Below are 10,471 nucleotides of genomic sequence, written 5' to 3' on the forward strand. Positions count from 1 at the left end.
AACAGCATAACAAAGGACGTGGCTCATTCATTTTAAAGCAGTTTGGCTTCAAACCACAAAGTGAGTGATACTCAGGAAACATAATAGGACGGAGAAACGACAAAGCAGATGATTTTGCACCACAAGGCTGAAACTCACAAACAAGAGCACTGTAGTTTCAGTTAACAGGTACGAGGGGCGATTGACAAGTGTTGAACCTGACCCAGAAAAGGTAGGCCACGGTTCTCCATTTTTATCATTCTGAGAAACCAACATTTCTTAACATTTCACCAAGTAAAGGTGTCTTGACACTTGCACACATTTAACCCCCACACTGCCACGCAATTCGTTGTGCCACTGCCACCCGCTGTATTCCCCGCTGGATGCTGCACTTTGTGCCGCTGGACTCTGCATATAAAATAATTATTTCATAGCGGATTAATCATTTGCTCTCAGAGTTTGGTTGCTGAAAACACCTTTAATCACTTCCGGAATCACAAAGGAATTTTCTTTCTCTCTCTCTCATGCACTTCATGATGTGGAGAACACATTTGGAATAGTGTAAAAGGTAATTATTTGTTATATTTATATTGTAATGGCTTGGTAAAACAGTTGCATTTTCATTCCTTCTTATGACTTTCTGTAAAATTCTGTTTATTATGGCTTTAACATCTCGTCATAATCATTCAGGTGAGCTGCGCTGATGCAATGACTCGCACTGACACTGTTTTTGAATTGTTTGCGCAACTGAGCAATTGAAGTGAACTTTGCGCACTTGCACGAAGCCGCAAACAGTTTACAACAGTTTTTGTTTACAACAACTTTACAAGTTAACTCTCTGTCATGGCAGATTGCGTACTTGTACATGGATAAAATTCATGCAAGTGTCAAGGCACCTAAAACTTCATACATTCTCGAAAATTGTCGGTTTCTCAGAATGAAAGAGATGGAGAACCACACTCAGGCTCAAAACCTCTCAGTCACCCCTTATACATACTGGTGTGAGTTGCAGTGTGTTTGATTCCATGTGTGCACACACTTCAAATACACTTTGCAGTGCTGTGGGAGCCAGAGTGTACTGTCACAGCTCACCCACTATATTCAGAAGCCTTGCACCACCCTTGGGAATCCTGATGTCAATCAGGAACAGAGCTACTGGGAAACAAACTGAGGTAAGTGAAACAGAAACTGCACCAGGCACTGCCCAAGCCACTGGAACTTTCCAAAGATTCCACAAAACCTTTCTTTGAGAGGTTTTATCGTCTTCGACTGTGTGCACACATATGCAAATGGGAAAAATATTCATTATTTTATACTTAAGTCATTCATTATTTTACATTAAATCTAAATAACAAATCAAAACAGAATTATTTACACCAAAAAAGAAAAAAAAGGTTGTTTAATCACTATTTAAAAAGAAACAAAAAAGGCTAAAACACAAACAAAATTTTCAAAGCCAAAACATTTGCTGGCATAAATAGACCCTTTTAATTTAACACAACTAAATCATGATTTCTACAAGTAACTTTAGACATCGTAGTGAATGAATACAACAACATTCACAAATTAAAGTAATTTCTAACAAATGTTGATTTTTTTTTTTTTTTTCATTCCTATGTGTCCATGTGTTTGTGAACAAAATAAACTGAGAAGTGTCTGTCAAACTGGAACCAAACTTGTTGGAACACTAAGGGTCAGCCAAGGACAGACAATTTGATTTTGAGAGAAATTGGTCAAAAGTCAAGGTCACATGTCAAGGTAAAAATTTTGGACAAAATACTTATATACAATAGTATAATATTTTATAATAGGTCAGCAATTCCACAACTCAAAAACTACAGATACAACTTGACATCTGAAAATGTTCTGTGGTTCACCCAAACCTTTAATCACAGTTTAATTGACACAGGAGAAAAAATATTTCACGCACACACACACACACACACACACACACACACACACACACACACACACACACACACACACACACACACACACACACACCGGAAACAGTACTAGTAGCGTGTCCGATCAGAGACTACTACTGGCTGTATTGGCAGAGATACTTTCAGTTTGAGTCTAAGGAAGATAATTTTAGAAATTTTTACATTGAGAAGCCTGATTTACTTTTGTATTTGAAATGCCATAAACAAATTAAAATGTGTTAAAAGTTCCCTAAAAAGCCTTCAGTTAATTCAAAATGCTGCAGCTAGAGTACTGACGGGGACTAGAAGGAGAGAGCATATCTCACCCATATTGGCCTCTCTTCATTGGCTTCCTGTTAATTCTAGAATAGAATTTAAAATTCTTCTTCTTACTTATAAGGTTTTGAATAATCAGGTCCCGTCTTATCTTAGGGACCTCGTAGTACCATATCACCCCAATAGAGCGCTTCGCTCTCAGACTGCAGGCTTACTTGTAGTTCCTAGGGTTTGTAAGAGTAGAATGGGAGGCAGAGCCTTCAGCTTTCAGGCTCCTCTCCTGTGGAACCAGCTCCCAATTCAGATCAGGGAGACAGACACCCTCTCTGCTTTTAAGATTAGGCTTAAAACTTTCCTTTTTGCTAAAGCTTATAGTTAGGGCTGGATCAGGTGACCCTGAACCATCCCTTAGTTATGCTGCTATAGACGTAGACTGCTGGGGGGTTCCCATGATGCACTGTTTCTTTCTCTTTTTGCTCTGTATGCACCACTCTGCATTTAATCATTAGTGATTGATCTCTGCTCCCCTCCACAGCATGTCTTTTTCTTGGTTCTCTCCCTCAGCCCCAACCAGTCCCAGCAGAAGACTGCCCCTCCCTGAGCCTGGTTCTGCTGGAGGTTTCTTCCTGTTAAAAGGGAGTTTTTCCTTCCCACTGTAGCCAAGTGCTTGCTCACAGGGGGTCGTTTTGACCGTTGGGGTTTTACATAATTATTGTATGGCCTTGCCTTACAATATAAAGCGCCTTGGGGCAACTGTTTGTTGTGATTTGGCGCTATATAAAAAAATTGATTGATTGATTGATGTGTGAAATACCAAGGGGCTGAATACTTTTGCAAGCCACTGTATAATACAGAGATAAACTGTGACTATTGCGATTTATTGCTTTTTGTATAGACAATGGCTGTGTTTGGGATTTTATTTTTATTTATTTATTTTTCATGCATTTGTGTTGTGAGGTGTAGATTTTCCCAGTCGTGAGCCGTTCCTGTAACAGTTTATAAATATAATACAGAGATAAACTGTGACTTGTAACACTACGATTTACTGCTTTTTATAAAGATAATAACAGTGTTTGGGGTTTTATTTTTTTATTATTTATTTATTTTCTGTGCATTCGTTTTGTTTGTCATTACCCAGCAGCCCCTGCAGTGCCTAAACTCGATACTGGTGTATCAGTAGCCGATAGTGTAATCCAATGTGGCCATGACCGAGTCAATACTAAAAGTTAGCCGTTGCTAAATTTTTTAGTGGTTAATCGATTTATCGTTATAAAATTAACTTTTCAGTTACACTCTTAACCCGGATTTTGTTTTAACTTAAATTTCTGAGTTATCATTAATTATTCTTTCATGTTTTATACACTCAACAAAAATATAAACACAACACTTTTGGTTTTGCTCCCATTTTGTATGAGATGAACTCAAAGATCTAAAACTTTTTCCACATACACAATATCACCATTTCCCTCAAATATTGTTCACAAACCAGTCTAAATCTGTGATAGTGAGCACTTCTCCTTTGCTGAGATAATCCATCCCACCTCACAGGTGTGCCATATCAAGATGCTGATTAGACACCATGATTAGTGCACAGGTGTGCCTTAGACTGCCCACAATAAAAGGCCACTCTGAAAGGTGCAGTTTTATCACACAGCACAATGCCACAGATGTCGCAAGATTTGAGGGAGCATGCAATTGGCATGCTGACAGCAGGAATGTCAGCCAGAGCTGTTGCTCGTGTATTGAATGTTCATTTCTCTACCATAAGCTGTCTCCAAAGGTGTTTCAGAGAATTTGGCAGTACATCCAACCAGCCTCAGAACCGCAGACCACGTGTAACCACACCAGCCCAAGACCTCCACATCCAGCATGTTCACCTCCAAGATCGTCTGAGACCAGCCACTTGGACAGCTGCTGAAACAATCGGTTTGCATAACCAAAGAATTTCTGCACAAACTGTCAGAAACCGTCTCAAGGAAGCTCATCTGCATGCTCGTCGTCCTCATCGGGGTCTCGACCTGACTCCAGTTTGTCGTCGTAACTGACTTGAGTGGGCAAATGCTCACATTCGCTGGCGTTTGGCACGTTGGACAGGTGTTCTCTTCACGGACGAATCCTGGTTTCCACTGTCCAGGGCAGATGGCAGACAGCGTGTGTGGCGTCGTGTGGGTGAGCGGTTTTCTGATGTCAATGTGGATCGAGTGGCCCATGGTGGCGGTGGGGTTATGGTATGGGCAGGCATCTGTTATGGATGAAGAACACAGGTGCATTTTATTGATGGTATTTTGAATGCACAGAGATACCGTGACGAGATCCTGAGGCCCATTGTTGTGCCATACATCCAAGAACATCACCTCATGTTGCAGCAGGATAATGCACGGCCCCATGTTGCAAGGATCTGTACACAATTCTTCGAAGCTGAAAATGTCCCAGTTCTTGCATGGCCGGCATACTCACCGGACATGTCACCCATTGAGCATGTTTGGGATGCTCTGGACTGGCGTATACGACAGCGTGTACCAGTTCCTGCCAATATCCAGCAACTTCGTACAGCCATTGAAGAGGAGTGGACCAACATCCACAGGCCACAATTGACAACCTGATCAACTCTATGCGAAGGAGATGTGTTGCACTGCATGAGGCAAATGGTGGTCACACCATATACTGACTGGTACCCCCCAATAAAACAAAACTGCACCTTTCAGAGTGGCCTTTTATTGTGGACAGTCTAAGGAACACTTGTGCACTAATCATGGTGTCTAATCAGCATCTTGATATGGCACACCTCTGAGGTGGGATGGATTATCTCAGCAAAGGAGAAGTGCTCACTATCACAGATTTAGACTGGTTTGTGAACAATATTTGAGGGAAATGGTGATATTGTGTATGTGGAAAAGGTTTTAGATCTTTGAGTTCATCTCATACAAAATGGGAGCAAAACCAAAAGTGTTGCGTTTATATTTTTGTTGAGTGTAAAAAAAAAAACATTCTCATTACCAAACTAAACTAGTTGATTGCACTATTCAACTGAAATTTTCAGTGCAATGATCATGTCAAGCAGAGTTAACTTTTGTCTTAAGTTTCTGGAAGGGAGAGGAGGGGCCCATTTTAAATTCTACCTAGCAACCGGTGTGGGCGTGTCCAGTGTGAAGACTCCACTCATCCTGCTGCTTCTGCTGCTGCTCATGGCTTGGATTTTTGAGAGCAACACATAACTTTCTGGTCAAAAGACAGTTCGGTGACAACAAGTTAGCTAAATGCTGAAATTAGTTTAGTGTTTAAGAGCTGCTTCTTTTTTTTTTTCTCTCCTCTCTGTGCAGTGTACACTTCGTTGTATGTTTTTGAAAGAAACACTGACTTAAAGAAAGTGGAATGTAGGCTTCAAGTTAGTTATTTGTTGATAACTTTCTGGAAATGAGTTTCGCCAAAAGACTGGTCCAGTGACAACATGTTAGCTAAACTAAAGTTATTTTTGGCCAATATAACTCATCATTTGCCGTGCTATTACTAAATCAAACACATTTCAACTGATGTTTTAATTAACATGCACTTAGTTTTTTGTTTCGATTTAGTTAATGTATTCAATACTTTTTAAACAAAATTGTAGAACTTAAAATCTATTCAATTATATTATGTGTCACTTTGTTGCCTTTTTTTAGTAATATGTTGCATTTTTTACAGTGCAGTTTTAATGCATGTCAGTATTTTTCAGATTTTACCTGTTTTTACTTGTCTTTTGGTTGGCAAGGTGTTCATGAAGTGTTCCTTTGTAATGTTTTATTAAATAAAAAGTCTTTGGAACATTTAAATGTATTGTAGCAAGCGCCAGGCCGGTCGCTAAGACTGTGGACTGTTATGCCGCAATGCATCATGGGAGTACGGGGTTTTTGGAATTTAAGTGTTGTTAATGTATTTCATGTGAGTTTAATAGTGCGGTTAGTGTTATTGATTTATTGTTTCTAATAGTTCAGTTGGGTTAGTCAAGTTTGGTTAAGTGTTCTGTTGCCACCATAAGTGAAACGTGTATTGCATTTGATGCTTTCCACCACTTTCTGTGTTGTTGGGGCTGAAAATAAAACTGTACCTCCTTGTGCCAGAGTGTAGAAAAGCTCAGAGTGTCTCATTCTTCCGCACTGCTCACCACAATGTTCTTTAATTCCTTCCCTTCCATACACTTTTGTTGAAACAATGCATTATAATCTCAAAATCAAAATGGTATAATTAATTAAAGTACAAGAAAAGACATTACTTATATTAACAAATTGCTTTAAGTATTGATTAATAATGTTTATTATGTTATTTGTTATATATTTTATGTATGTTTAACTTAAAATAGTTATTTTATATACTAATGAGAAATCATTTATGTGAACTAATGATTTTGAGTAACAAGTACTACTGTGGTGTGTTAATACAGCTTAACCTGATTAGTTTTAGCTTGTGTAAAAACTAAAGTGGCTTAAGGCAAGGGGTTTCCACGCAATTTTCTAGTAAACTCAACTAATTCGGGTTAAAAGTGTAGCGGATTAGTGGTTATTGAAGCAAATTTTTCGGTTAGTGGTATGCCTACCACTACAAGTACCACACACACTCATCCACATACACGCAAACCACAGGAAAATGCCCACAAGCACTACACACACACACACACACATATCCACATGAGTGACAGAGACTGCCCGGTGCACAAACATACCGGGCCCACACAGGACACAGAGAGGAAGAAGCAGTGTGCGTCAAGACTGGATCTGTTCAGTCATCTCTGTGTCCACCATCCTGTCTGGGAATCAACCAAGAGAAGCAACTCTGGTAACTGCATAACTTGTTGGATTTAAAATGATTTTGCTAAATCAGCAAACCTGTGTCCTTCAATGCTGAAAACAACACTCGTCAACATAAAAGGCAAAGAAGACACAAACCAAATCCAGCTGGAATGAAAAGCTATTCTTGTGAAATTCTATGATCCAAATCCAGGTCAGACTTTTGGCCAACAACATGAATAAACTTACACACAAAACAGTCTCAGGTTATTGTTCTCTAATTCTGATTTGGACAAAACATCACATCATCAATGCCGATGACGGTTTTACTTTCTAATTGTTGGAGGAAACAATCTTTCATTTGTTATCTGATAATGACTTCAGTGACAAAGGCCTCCGTTTGAAGAACGCTGACGGTCATGGTGTCGTTTCAAGATTTCAACCGCTTTGAGTTTCACACGTCATCAGTGAAGCATTTGTCAGTCTGTTGTGTGTGTGCGTGTGTGTGTGTAGCTGGACTGCTTTGATATGATGGGTTTTTTATGTGATGTAGCTTTTATAACGCACGCTAATAAAAACCTCTGCATGCTGGTGTAATTTCTCCGGCTCTTTATACAGTTTACTGCTGCTTACAAAGAACCACATCAATATATTCCTCATATTGAATTTATTGAAGGTCATGTTGAAAACCAGGCCTGGGTCTTCACAGACGCCATCTATTTTGTGAAAGACCACGCACATAACTCGCACAACACTTTTATACAATGTGGGCGTTCCAGTGGGTGTGGTTTAGTCTATATGTTCCTGGCTCTCACAGGTAGGGGGAGCCCTCCCCGTATCTGAAACTTGCACATGTGTGATGGAAGTGAAACTTAACTCTTATGTTTAAACTTTAAACCAGATCTCAGAGACTTCCAATCAAATAACAAAGTGTAGTGCTCTCAACACTGATGGCATAATTCACTTTCTTATAAGTGTTCTGTTATGTGCTATGTTGTGATTCATGTAATAGTAGTGGTCCCTTTAAGAGTTCGGGTGACGTGTTCTGTTTCCGGTTTTTCTGTTGGCGCGTGGCGCCATGTTTGTAGTCTGTTAATAAACGCGACAAAAAGAGTCTTAATGTGAGAAGTTTCGGCTTGTCTTTTCGCCAAAAGACAACTTCTACACTGGTGACCCCTACGTTTGTTTACTGGACGTATCCAGATCGCCATGACCGCCAACGCTGTGTCTCTCAAGCTCCCCGAATTCTGGGAATCTTCTGCTTCAGCCTGGTTCGCTCAGACCGAGGCACAGTTTGCCTTGCGTCAGATCACTGCTGACGAAACTAAATACTACTACGTGGTATCTGCCCTCGGAAGTTCTACGGCATCGAGAGTGGCAAGCCTTCTTAAACATCCTCCTCTGACGGAAAAGTATGAAACTCTGAAGGAATACTTACTTCAAACATTCGAACTGTCTGACGCTGAGAGGGCCAATAGCCTTTTCTCTCTTCAAGGACTCGGTGACAGCAAGCCCTCAGAGCTAATGGACAGAATGCTTGACCTGCTTGGCGACAACAAGCCAGATTTCCTTTTCCTCCACCTTTTCCTACGCCAACTGCCTGCTCATGTGAGAGCTGCTTTGGCCAACACTGCCAGCACTGATTGCAGAACACTGGCTGCTGAGGCTGACAAGTGTTTCCTGGCGAGTCAGCAGCCCTGTGCAGCCGCCCTCCTCCCTGCTGGTGCTGTATCAGAGGTACCGGATGATCATATGCTCATCGCAGCAGCAGCCCCGCGTTGGCAGCAGTCTTCAGGTGTGTGCTTCTACCATGCCAGGTTTGGCCGCTCTCCATGCAGCTTCAGTGGAGTGGGAAAGGTATGGCCGACGCTCACAGCCACTAGTGAGCGCCGACCATGCCGGCAGGCTGCTCTTCATCCACAACTCCGTCTCCGGCCTATGCTTCCTCTGCGACACAGGGGCACAGCGGAGTCTACTGCCTGCTTCACAGGTGGACGTGGTAGCTGACACCCACGGCCCCCCATGGAAGCCACCAATGGTAGCCCCATCCGTACGTATGGCACAAGGCATGTTGAACTGTGTTTTGGGGGCCAAAGCTTTGGCTGGGACTTTGTGACTGCCAAAGTAGCCGTTCCCCTCTTAGGCTCAGATTTTTTGTGTGCATATGGACTGTTGGTGGATGTTAAAAATCAGTGCTTGATCGACGCCGTCACTTTCTGTTCGTATGCATGCGCAATCAGCGACTCTGATGCACTGCACCTCTCCAGCCTGCTCTCTGTCATGGACAGTTTCCAGCGTCTGCTCGCCGAGTTCCCAGCACTCACGCAGCCCACCTTCTCCTCTTCCACAGCCAAGCACGGTGTCGAGCATCACATTGACACCACTGGCCCGCCTGTATACGCCCGCGCTTGACGCCTCGAGCCGAACAAGCTTGCCGTGGCCAAGACAGAGTTCGAGTCCATGGAGCGCCTGGGGATTGTTCGTCGCTCCAACAGTCCTTGGGCCTCCCCCCTACACCTCGTCCCCAAGGTGGGGGGGGGGGGGGGGGGGGCTGGCATCCTTGCGGGGACTACTGACGGCTCAACGACGCGACATCGCCTGACCGCTACCCAGTGCCACACATCCAGGATTTTTCAGTGCACCTGGCTGGTAAGGTCATTTTTTCAAAGGTGGACCTGATCAGAGGATACCATCAAGTGCCCGTACACCCTCTTGACATCCCAAAAACAGCTGTAATCACGCCGTTTGGTTTGTTTGAGTTCCTGCGAACCCCGTTTGGGCTCAAGAATGCTGCTCAAACTTTCCAGTGGCTCATGGACTCTGTGTTACGGGATCTTCCTTTCGTGTTTGTGTACCTTGACAACATCCTGGTGGCCAGTTCATCACCTTCAGAGCACCTTTCGCACCTTCGCACTCCGTTCGAGCGACTTACCGAGCACGGGCTCATCATCAATTCAGCCAAGTGCGAGTTCGGCCTGTCCATCAGAGACTTTCTGGGGCACAGAGTCACAAAGGACGGGGTCGTTCCTCTTCCGTCAAAAGTGGAGGCCATCACCACTTTCCCATGCCCAGTCACTGTCAAAGCCTTACAGGAGTTCCTAGGCATGGTTAACTTCTACCACCGTTTTCTCCCCAGGGCTGCCCAAATAATGCGACCCTTGCACGAGGCTCTGAAAGGCGGCAAGCCTAAGCACACTGTGGGCTGGAGCCCGGAAAGAGACAAGGCTTTTGCGGACACTAAGACAGCCCTGGCTAAGGCCGCCATGTTGGCCCATCCCGCCTCCTCCACCCCAATTGCACTTACCATGGACACCTCAGACTATGCGGTCGCTGCGGTTTACGAGCAGTGGGTGGGTAATGCCTGGCAGCCTCTCGCCTTTTTCAGCAGGCAGTTGCATCACAGTGAACGGAAGTATAGCACCTTCGATCTGGGGCTACTTGGGGTGTACCTCGCCATCCGACACTTTCGTTCACTGCTGGAGGGATGCCAATTCACCGTTTTTGTGGACCACAAGCCTCTGACTTTCGCCA

This window comes from Thalassophryne amazonica, chromosome 5 (genome assembly GCF_902500255.1).
Source record: "Thalassophryne amazonica chromosome 5, fThaAma1.1, whole genome shotgun sequence".
Classification (NCBI taxonomy): Eukaryota; Metazoa; Chordata; class Actinopteri; order Batrachoidiformes; family Batrachoididae; genus Thalassophryne; species Thalassophryne amazonica.